Raw genomic sequence first — 11,363 nt, forward strand, 5'->3', positions numbered from 1 at the left:
GGAACCAGGTCCTACAGAGCCTCTTCGACATTCATTCTAATGAGATTCAGAGCATGAGAAATGGTCTGTTTTGTGCCATGAAAGAACTTCTAGTTCCATCAACTGGGAATGCATTGATGTAAATCTAGACCCTCGAATGAGAAATTAGCTGTCACTACCCAGCCTGCCACTGGTGAGTCAGCAGCAACAGAGGAGCAGACCGAGAGTCCGAGCTCCTGGGGGCTGAAGGCTTGCTGTAGAGGCTGCACTGACTCTTTCAGGGCTGGGGTGCTTTCTTGAGTTCTGAAGGTTGGTTACAATAACCTACTGGCCACTCTGTCTCTTCTGGCCTAGCGGGTGGCTAGGGCCCCATGGAATTCTGGAAGTTGGTCCTGGCAGGGATCAGAGAAAATTTTGTCAGGAAATTGAAGCCCAGAGCTATTTGATGATAAGGTTTCACTATAGCTAATTGGAGTTAAGAATGTATTGTGAGTCCAAGAGACACTTTGTTCCACTATGTGAACAAATTAAACACAATATCAAAGCTATCACCATGGCAGGTTCACCATGACCCACCCTACATCCAGTACAGGAAATCCACAGTGAAATTAGAAATCCATCATAATAAATGCAGCTTCTAAGGGGGGAGGGTGGAGCTCAAGTTGTGGAGCGCATGTTTAGCATGTACGAGGTCCTGGGTTCAATCCCCAGTACTCCCTCTTAACATAAATAAGCAAGCAAACTTAATTATCTCCCCCCAAAATAATAAAAATAAGTAAAAATTAAAAATAAATAAATGCAGCTTCCAAAAAGCACTTCTGCTTTCTAGGAGTCAATTATATTCTGGGAAATCTAGAATCTGTAGTGTGAAGGAGAGCTGAACCCAGAATCAGATTCCAGAGCAGGTCAGGGAACACGGCAGCATCATGGGGCTCAGACTTTGATGCTGAGGTCCTAGAAGCCCAGACACTTCTGGTCCATCCTGCTGTTCTGCTCTTAGAGGTGGGGTCACAGCCAGACCACTGGGTCGGGGAAATCTGCTGAGCCTGCAGGGTTACGAGTCTCAGCTCCTGGGCAGGGAAGCACATGGGGCCACGGCAGCTGTGTCCCTAGTGTGAGCAGTCACATCGAGCCAGGCTCAAGGCTGCAGATGACGGTGCCTTCCCCACAGGTCTCAGCTCATGCAGCTGCCGCTGCCCAGACCAGCCTGGAGCTAACCAGCCAAGTCTCCCAGGAGGTCCCTACAGTGGGCTGATGAACTTGAAGATGAACAGGGGTGTGAAGCTGATGGAGGCAGGCTTTGAGAAGAGTATTTATTAATGAGTTAATATCAGCACTTCTAATCCCCAATGTGCTGTGAGTTAATTCTGTAGACTGAAAATGACAAGTCTAAGTCTCAGATTCCTTGATCCTAGAGCCAATGTTTCACTTGGCTTTGGTAGAAAAGGAACAGAGAACCATATAGGACCTAATAGGACCACAGAGCAAGGAGCCTCTGTGGATGTATATGAAAAGGAACATAATTTGAAAAGAAATCTGAGACACAGGATTACTGTAACGGTGACATCACCATGGCTTATCTGTGGGGAAGTTGACTCCTCCCCTCCTTATCCTGAGGAGAGGGTAACACACCATCACTGATCCAGAGGGAAATCTCTTCTGGGAAACAGATCCATATGAGCAAAGCTGTTCAAGGAAATGTCACAGACTTAAGGATAAGATTTGATTTAAAGACTCATGAGCTTTAGTTCTGACTTTTTGTTTGTTTATTTCATTTTGGTAAAAGCTACTTTTTCTCAATATTCAGAGGTTTGCTAAAAATATTTCTGTCATTATTTTATTTTTCATTCAAATCATTAAGACTCCCAAATTCTAATGTCTGAAATCCATGACTCAAAGGTATCCTGACTTAGGTTTTGTCTCCCAAAGGAACATTTAGAAAAGATCAAAATAACTGATTTAATGTGCCTAATAAGCAGCTGAAGCAAAGTTCCATTATTAAAAAATGTCTTTCCACCAAGCTGCTGGAGAAGGAAATTGTGACTGCAATGATTATCCAACTCCCAGACTCTGGTTTTCTGGATGACTTCAGACAAATGACTTTGGTTTCTTGAAACACGTTGTATATCTTCAAAGTACCTGCTATGTTAAGTCAGCAGTTTACTTTTGGGCAGAAATGTGCTTCTTTTCTTCTATAAAAATTTGCTGGGCAAAACAAAGGGATTCTCAAAGAGTTAGTCCTTGAGATCTGAAAAATGTTAGAGTTTTGTCTTTGCTTCAAGACCTCTGTATCATTCTCCATATCATTACCCCTGGATACTTACCTAGTGCTTTTGACAGACACGGTCTCGCTTAATCTCCTTATCTACTCTGTGAATTGGGTATTGCATTCGTTCACTCGGGATGGTGTGACAAAATAGCACAGAACGAGCACCTTAACAATAGGAATTCATATTCTCACAGTTCTGGAGGGGGAACGTCCTAGATCAGGGTGCAGGCACGGTTGCCAGCCTTGGAGGGCCATGGTGGAAGGATCTATTGCAAAGGGCTGGCCCTCAGTGCAAGGTGGGGCCCTTTGTCTCTTCCTCTTATAAGGACACCAATCAGACTGGATTAGGGTCCTACCCTAATACTCTCATTTTAACAACCACTTCTTTAACAAGCTTGTCTCCAAATATGGTAATAATCCAAGGTATGGGGAGCTGAGACCTCAACATCTGGATTTGGGGGAAACAAAGTTCATCCCTTAACAGATATTATGTTTCCATTTTATAGAGGAAATTGAGGAAACTATGGTCCAGGGAATTCAGTTACCTGATTCTTTCACTACACTGATTTTACCTAACTAGCTAGGAAATGGAGAAATGTTTGTGACAAATAAACTTGGTGTTAGATTCAGTCTCCTTTAAATCATAGAGAATCTACTTACCAGAATTTAGCTACAACCCTACTTTCCATATTTATTGAGTTTATAGTTTTTAAAATTATTTAGGAGAAAATAATCTGAGACTTCACCACATCAAAGATAGCTTATCTTCAAGCTACAGTATTAATTAAAGGCAAATTTATATTAAAAATTCAAATATTCAGTTAATTTACTAATAAATATATTTCCCACAAGTCTGTATTTGTTTCCAATTGCTGCTGTAACAAACTACCACAAGCTTCATGACTTGAAACAACACGAATATACTATCTTACGAGTCTGGAGCTGAGAGGACCAAAATCAGCCTTCCTCAAGATGTAGGCAGGGCTGCATTGTTTTGCAAAGTTTCCAAGGGAAAATCTGTTTTCTTGCCTTTTCCAGCTTCCAGAGGCTGCCCGCCTCCATCTTCACATCCAGCAACGGCAGGCTGGGTCCCTCCCATGCTGCCTCCCCTCCGCTTCCCTGTTTTCTGCCTCCCTCGTCCACCTTGTAAGGACTCCTATGGCTACATGGGGCCCACCTGGATAGTCTGGGATGAGCTCCCAATCTCAAAGTAAACTGATTAGCCAACAATTCCATTTGCAACCCTAATTTTCCTTTGCCAGGTAACCTAGCATATTGTATTGCCTGGGGGTTAAGACATGGGCAACTCTGGAGGCTCATTATCCTGTTACCATGGAACTTTTCAGTCGATTTCATCTTTCCTGTTCATATTCTTTTGTGTCTGCATTACACTTTGGTGATCTCCTTGGAGCGTTAGTCTTCAGCTGGTTTCCAGTCCTGGTTATGTCAATGGGCCTTTGGGAATATTGCTTTTGTGGAAAAGTGATATTTAATTAAATTTTTATGTGGACCATGCTGCCATTTTTCTAGAAATTAAGCATATATTAGGATGGAAATGTGAAGTAAAGACATGCTTTTTTTTTTCTGACATGAAAAAAGTCCACAATTTATTTTTCAAATGGGAAAACCAGATTGCAGGGCAGTTAAACATAGAACTGAGAGAAGGAAAATGATTTATTACATCTATCTTGGAAACAAGGACCTTGCCTCATCACCTCTGTAAGATTTGTCAAATGCCTACCTCCAGCTGACACTGAATATTAATTTTTCTTCTTCTTATAAAACAACCATTCCATTATAGTTATTGCAGGGGAAGTCAGCTGAACACGCTGAAATAGCTCAGTTGGGAGAGCGTTAGACTGAAGATCTAAAGGTCCCTGGTTCAATCCCGGGTTTCAGCAGTACTTTTGGATGTTAACACTAAATGTAGTTTCTTGGTGGTCTTAACCAAAATACAAGCTTTAAGGGAAATACATGGTTCTTATGCTTTGGGTAGATCAATCACTTTTCAGGCAGGTGTGGTGCCAGGTGTCCTGGTGGGCCTTTTATATAAACCCACCAGCATCTTTGTACTTCCTGGCTGTTATAACAATAGGTAGCTTATGTTGAGTACTTGCTGTGTGTCAACTATCCCCTATCTCTGTGTATTAACTTATTTTAAATGACCACGAAAATTCTTGATAACTACTTGTTAAATAAATGAATAGTTTTGTGCCAGAGGCCTGGCACGTGGTAGGTACACGATGGTTTTTGCTTTGACTCCGATTATTATTTCTATTGGCTAATAACGATGCAAGCTAGAGCTATGGGATGAGAGTGGTTTCCAAGGACCCTTCCCTCCTCAGTCTAAGAAGGCAGCAGGAAAGGCCATCACCATTTCCCTCTACCTTCTGTATTAACAATCCCGTGTTTTATATGGTAAATGTGAAAGATTACTTTCCCACCGTGCTTTAAATTTCTGCAAAGGGTTTTAGCGTCTATTCCAAAGGTCCTTACCTGGCATCTATAGGCAGCGGGACATCTTTGAAGTCTCTGAGACTGAATGGAAATGTGAGTGTTCGTATGCACATCTCCCTGGGGAGAATGTCAAGTGGTATCATCAGATTCCAGGCTTGCGACCTAGAAAAGGCTTAGAAAAGTTAGATGTGACAGATCTCCTCACCACAAATGTTGACTGGTAGTTCATGCCCCAACCTTTGCATTTTTCTGAGATGCGGGGTGATAGGACATTTCTTGATTATTGTGTCTTGCCCCTTGCCCAGTGCTGTATCTACCCTGAGGTGGATTTCAGGAGGGAGACCAAGTTGTGAACAAACTTTCCTCCTGTCTGAGGTGGCTCTTGGGGACAGATTTTCCATGGGAAAGCAGATCTGACCATCTTGGAGGCCCCCGGCTACTTTGGGGCCCCTTCTCCATGATCCATCCTCCATTACATTGTTTAATCTGAAGAGGTGGGTCCACTTCTTCTGATTGTCTCCTTTTGGGAGTGATTAATGATGGAGTCCCAATATTATCTTTATTATTTACTATTTTCCTCTAGCTTTCATTCTTGTTGATGGGACGTGCAGACACACTGAATGTCCAGAAACAAGACTGAACAATGGCTGCCTGGTCTCCTATCTTTGTATTATTTTGTATCTATCACCTAAATGATGTCTCCATGCCTTGACTGTGCTTTGGCCAAGAGGTAGCATTTTCAGTTCATGCCAGTCATTCATCAGGCTTTAGGTATAAAACTCTGGGACTAATTCCACCATGGTAGAGGGGGTTGGTTTCCATACTATCAAGAAACTCTGTGACACCAGCTGGGTATCCTATAATTCTGCTTAATTCTGACACCATGTGCCTTGAGATGGGGATAGAACCAGATTGCATAGGTTAAGGACTCAGTCCTCCAAGACTTCCCCCCTTCCCCTTTCAGATGCCAAACTTAGGTTGTCCACTTTGCTTCTAACTCACTAAATATAGATTGGAGGTTCCAATGACTCCTTCCTTGGGTTTGATTAATTTGCAAGTGTGACTCACAGAACTCAGGGAAACATTCTATTTATTAGATCATTTGTTTATTATAAACGGCTATAACTCAGGAACAATCAGATGGAAGAGATACATAGGGAGAGCTCAGAGATTCCATGCCTTTTCTGAGTGCACCATTTTCCCCAATTCTCTATACTTTGCCAAACTGGACGCTCTCCAAATCCTGTCCTTTTGGGTTTTTCTGTAGTCTTCATTACATAGGCAAGATTAGGTAACTCTTGGCCATTGGTGACTGATTCAACCTCCAGCCTCTCTCCACTCTACACCCCAGAGGTCGGAGGTGAGACTGAAAGTTCCAACCCTTTAATCCTATGGTTGGTTCTCTTGACAACCAGCCCCCATCCTTGGGTTCAGTCCAAAATTACCTCATTAACATAACAATTTATTACTCTCATCACCTAGGAAATTCCAAAGGTTTTAGCAGCAGTGTCAGAAATGGAGACAAAGACCAAAGATGCACTTTTTATTATAAGTCACATCACAAGGCTTTTACATAAAGTACCAATGCAGCAGGTCATCCTGTTTTGATCCCTCTTTTTCCCTGAGAACTTACCCTCACTTCCAGATAAGCTGTTTCTTGCAGAATGGATTGTTTCAGATAATGAGTTCCCACCATGAGGCAGGAGCTGGTGGAAAAGTTCCTGGAGAAGACTGAGAGCTAAAGGGGTCAGCCAGGTGCATGGAGAAGCATCAAGGGTCCAAATTACAGTCCACTTCCAAACACCGAGTCTGCTGAAATAGAGGCAGGTTCTGCATCAGAATGATGAGACTAGGTGTTCTAAGGCCAGCCAGGTGGGAGTTTCACAGAAGCAGATGGGGACAAGTCTTAATGGGCAACAGAGTTAGGATGGTGTAAAGGGCTATGGACAAGATGGACAGCACGTTTCACTCCTTCCAATAATCTCTGCATTGTTATTACACAGGATTTGGGCTCTCCAATATTTCTACACATGTGTACACACACAGACAGAAATGTTGGTGTCTAAAGGGAATTTGGATTGTATTAACCAGTACAATTGGAAAGAGAATCAAGAATCTATTAAATTTTTCATTATTATTATTATAAGAAAGCACAAACTACTGAAACATTAAAAGTTCTGTAGAACTATATTGCTTAAAAAGTTAGGTTAGGTCTAATCCCAACACTAGAAATAATCATTGTTATCCATCTGGTGCCTATTCTTTTTCTAGACTTTTTTCTATGCATCACTAATACAAAATGAACATATATACACACAACTACACTTACAGTTTATACAGGAATTAGACCAGGTCTTAATATTGTTCCATAATTTCCAAACTGCAGGACTGAGTGCCTAAAATAATAATGGAAGTTTATTTTCTTTGGTATGTTCTCTTTTCACATTTCTTTTCATGCACACTAAAATATTAAAAGAGGCTAAAATATGAAAACTAAAGACCTAATTATAGCATGATGCAAATTTTAAAACAATGACACTTCTACAAAATCTCAAGTGAGGGTGCAAATGGTATCATTAGTAGCAAAGATGATAAAAGTTAAGAGGTAACATTTATTGAATTTTCATTCTCTGCCAGACCCGATTTTGAGCAATTTACAGGAATTAGTTCATTTAACCAGTGATGAGGAAATCTAAAATGCAAGGAGCAACTGGGCAGTTAGAGCAACTTGAGAGTGCTGTAGAAGGAACTTCGTGTGATGGAGTAGGATGTTAACAACGTCACCAAGTCCTAGATAGAGCCTGTGACACATGGCAGTATGCAGAGCATATAGCTGAAAAGGGGGGTATAGCCCAGTGGAAGAGCGCATGCTTAGCATGCACGAGGTCCTGGGTTCAATCCCTGGTACCTCCACTGAAAAAATACTAAATTTTTTTTTTTAATTAAAAAAGGAATGCAGAGCATTTAGGGAAGATGATGTCATTATCTTTTTAAGACCAGGTGTTATAAATTGTACAAATACAATCTGTTCATTAAATCAGTGGTAATAGCTTACATATCTGTCATTTAATTCACAGTGATTATAAAAATAGCAACTTTGATCTTTCAATTTCTCATTCTTAATGAAGTGTTTAATTCACAATGAAACAAAAACACCTTTACAATAATAATAATAGCAATAATAATAATTTATATGAAATCACTTAAAAATCGTCAGTGGTACATAAAGCTGGGATGATATTTATAAACCACAATCTTTGCAAATTTAAAATGCTGTCTAGAACTGATAAACTTGGCCAATATAAACCTGTTAGAAACAGTATAAACTCTTTAAAGTCTAGTATTTCTTCCAACATTGGTGCATTTTGTTTGTACATCTGGAATCTGTAATTTCGGTGGAATAGAATTGAAAATTGTGTTCGAGTTTTTCTTCCCCTCAGAGTCTGTAAAACTCTGCAAATTAACTCAGAAAGTGATTCAGCTTATTTCCTGGAAAGTCTGGTGGGAAACTTTATGGAAGTGTTGAGAATAACAAAGAAGACAGAGTTTTGGAGGGAAGTAAAATTAAGTAAGCGAAGGACCGAGAGAAAGAAAATTGGGTATTCTCAGGCTGAGAGCTGTTAGAAATTAGGAGCAGATTAGAGAAGTCAGTCTGAAGAATTTATTTTACCAGATACACAAGGAGTGGGCTTCTCCTTAGATATAAAACTCATGAGTGTACATCTGTAGTCTTGAGAACCGCTAACTGTTTAGTGTGGAATTAGCACATTATTTTAAAATTCTCCATTTCCACATGTTACTCTTCTTCTGTATAAGAATATTTAAATGCTATTTTGAAACATAAAATAATAATTAGTGTATGACAAGCTACTTCTTGTAGTCTTTGACGTAAAAAACTTTAGAAAGTCATCCTGATCGAGTGTGACACTGCAAACTTAATCTACATTTTTCTAAGCCCCACAATCCTCTCTCTTATTCTGTATTTTATTGTATTTATTTTATTTTTTTATTGAGGTATAGTTGATGGATATGTTTCAGGTAAATGACAATGTGGTTAATAACTTTTAAAGGATCTATTCCATTCATAGTTATTGTAAAAATGGCTATGTTCCCTCGGTTGTACAATATATCCTTGTAGCTTATTTATTTTATTTTATTTTTTATAGTCTATCTAGTGTTTATGTTATGGCAGATACACTTGAATTTCAAAAATTTAAAATAGATATAAAAAGTGATTAGGGACTAACATTTGTATCAACAGTTGATAAATGTCTAAGATTGTTTATTGTATAGGAAGGTAAAATGATAGTGCTAGTAGCACAGGGCGCCATGGAAAGTAGTCTAAAGATTGTCACCAGGCTTTATACAAGCAACACCACATGCTGCTGTTTAGAATCGGGGGACACAGCTTCTAATGTTAAGCAGTCCTTTATCTTTTTAATGTTATACAGTGTTATAGTAATTAGTTTGGCAAATGTTTCAAAATAAAGTGTATATGTATTCATAACATCACAGAAATGCACATCCAGTTTTGTTTTCAATAAGAACCATAGGTACAGGCCAGAACTCCTCCCTGTATGAAATAATTTACACACAGATGAATGCCCTAATATCACTCCCTAAAATAATCACTAAAGGGGAGGGGAGAGCTCAGTGGTAGAGTGCCTGCCTAGCAGGCACAAGGCCCTGGGTTCAAGCCCCAGCACCTCCATTAAAAAATAAATAAATAAACCTGATTACCTTCCCCATCCCAAAATAAAAATAATCACTGAATACGATTCTCTTCCAGAAATAAACAAGCAAAGGGTTTTTTTTTTCTTTTTGGTTCATTATCAAATATCAAAAACATAGAAATAATGTATGTTTTTCAAACAAACGATACTCTAAAATTATTGGAATAACTTCAGTGAATTCAGTGAACATGCAGCCTAAATCAACAAAGTATACTGAAGTATAATCATATTAGGAAGCCAATGATCAGAAAATACAACCATATAAAAGAAATTTATAATCCACAAAACTGTGTTTCAGGCCTTAAGGTAAAATAGTTCTACAGTTTACAGGTAAAACTGAGGCAACAAAAATGCATGCTCATCTTCAACAAGTAGGTATTTTATGCAGAAGATGGAACACGTCATTTGTGGACAGCATGGTACACATTTCTCAGCAAGACATAAGGAACATAAAATCCCAGAATATCCATTGTCAAGAACAGGGATTCCTGTACAATCATAGCTAACAGTAAATAAAAAGATTGTCTATTTCTTGTTGTTGTTTTATCTGCCTCATGGCCAATTTTCAGCAGACTGGAGGATGCAAGAGCCAGAAATTCTTCAAGCCGCTCTTCAATGCTTCCTTCATGAACTGTAAACAAAGTTGCAGTGATCTGGTTGATGGCTTTGGCCAGGCAATGTACGCTGCTGCAGTGCCCTTCTATAGCAGGGCTATACTGAGACATCACATTGCTGGCCAGTGTTGGCAAAGAAACTGCCACAAAGACCATGAGGAGGCATGCAATTTCATATTCTTCTTCTAGACTTATGTTTTCTGATTTTTGTGAGGAAAGAGCTACCACCAAGGCAGGATCAGTCTCACAAGCAGCTGATGGTAACTCACACACATTCACTGCAGCCTTCACATCAGTTTCCCTTGGAATGTGACCTTTGAAATCTTCATTAACTTGCAAGAAAAGGAATGTGGTAGGACAAGACAGCTCTAAGCGCTTCTTGTGCCAAGGATCTGAAGAATAAAATTTCACCAATTGTTGTCATCCTTTTCAAAACACTTTCAACAGATTATTGTCTTTTAAAGAGTGCAGCCGTCTGGTTGGGTTTGTCAAAGCTGGTCCTCACTTGTATTAGCACATCAACATTTTCCGCTACAAGTTTTTTAAGTTCAGCAGCTTGTGATGAAATACGCCACATAAATCTTTCACTTAGGAACTTCATAACATATGGGCCCAGCAGTTCTGATAACAACCTCATTTCTGATATGTCATAATTTTCCTCTTCACTAAATGTTAATTCATTTTCTGTAGGTAAACTCACAAATGCTTTCATGCAGGGAAATAAGCTGTATGACCATTGCTGACTTGTCTTAACAAAGTTTCCAAATTCCAATCTGTGTATACACTTGTAATGGTTGGCTCTCCACGACTGTCTAAATGTTGTTTGTTGAAGAAGAACATTACTAAATACTCTTGTAGTATCAATTTGCACATAGTTTTCTATCGACTGGAGTACAGTCACGTATGCTCTTACACTTGTTAGAAGCTCTGATGGTTTTGCAGTTTTCTGTGTGGCTTGATTATACATAGTCATTCCAACAAATGACTTAGTAAAGTGGATTTCCAAATGAGAAGTCAAATATTCTCGTGGGGTAAAGGTATGTTCCCAAACCACCATGTTTTGGATACATAATTTATGGAGAAACACAACTCAGAAAGTGAAGCGTGCAATTTATCAAGGTTGGTCACTACCAGTCTACTTTTCCTCATGCTCTCAACTCCTGGTTTTTCCCTTTCAGGTTCCTCTTTCTTACCAGTCTGGTTTTTTGCTTCTTATTCACTGCTTGACTAACTGTATTTGCACAATGCTTGGGCAGCAACTGGTCACTTAATGTACACTGTTCTGCGCAAATATCAGTGATGAGATTTCAA

The 11,363-nt window shown here is 39.5% G+C and overlaps 1 non-coding gene and 1 pseudogene across 1 annotated transcript; one reads left to right on the forward strand and one right to left on the reverse strand.

Moving 5' to 3' along the window:
• The first annotated feature begins 4,076 nt into the window (after positions 1-4,076).
• Positions 4,077-4,149, forward strand: TRNAF-GAA (transfer RNA phenylalanine (anticodon GAA)). The gene has a single exon. It is a non-coding gene; the product is annotated as a tRNA-Phe (tRNA).
• A 5,543-nt stretch (positions 4,150-9,692) lies between these two features.
• Positions 9,693-11,261, reverse strand: LOC140688849 (nck-associated protein 1 pseudogene; annotated as a pseudogene).
• Positions 11,262-11,363: the final 102 nt, after the last annotated feature.

Source organism: Vicugna pacos, chromosome 24, assembly GCF_048564905.1.
Source record: "Vicugna pacos chromosome 24, VicPac4, whole genome shotgun sequence".
Taxonomy (NCBI): Eukaryota; Metazoa; Chordata; class Mammalia; order Artiodactyla; family Camelidae; genus Vicugna; species Vicugna pacos.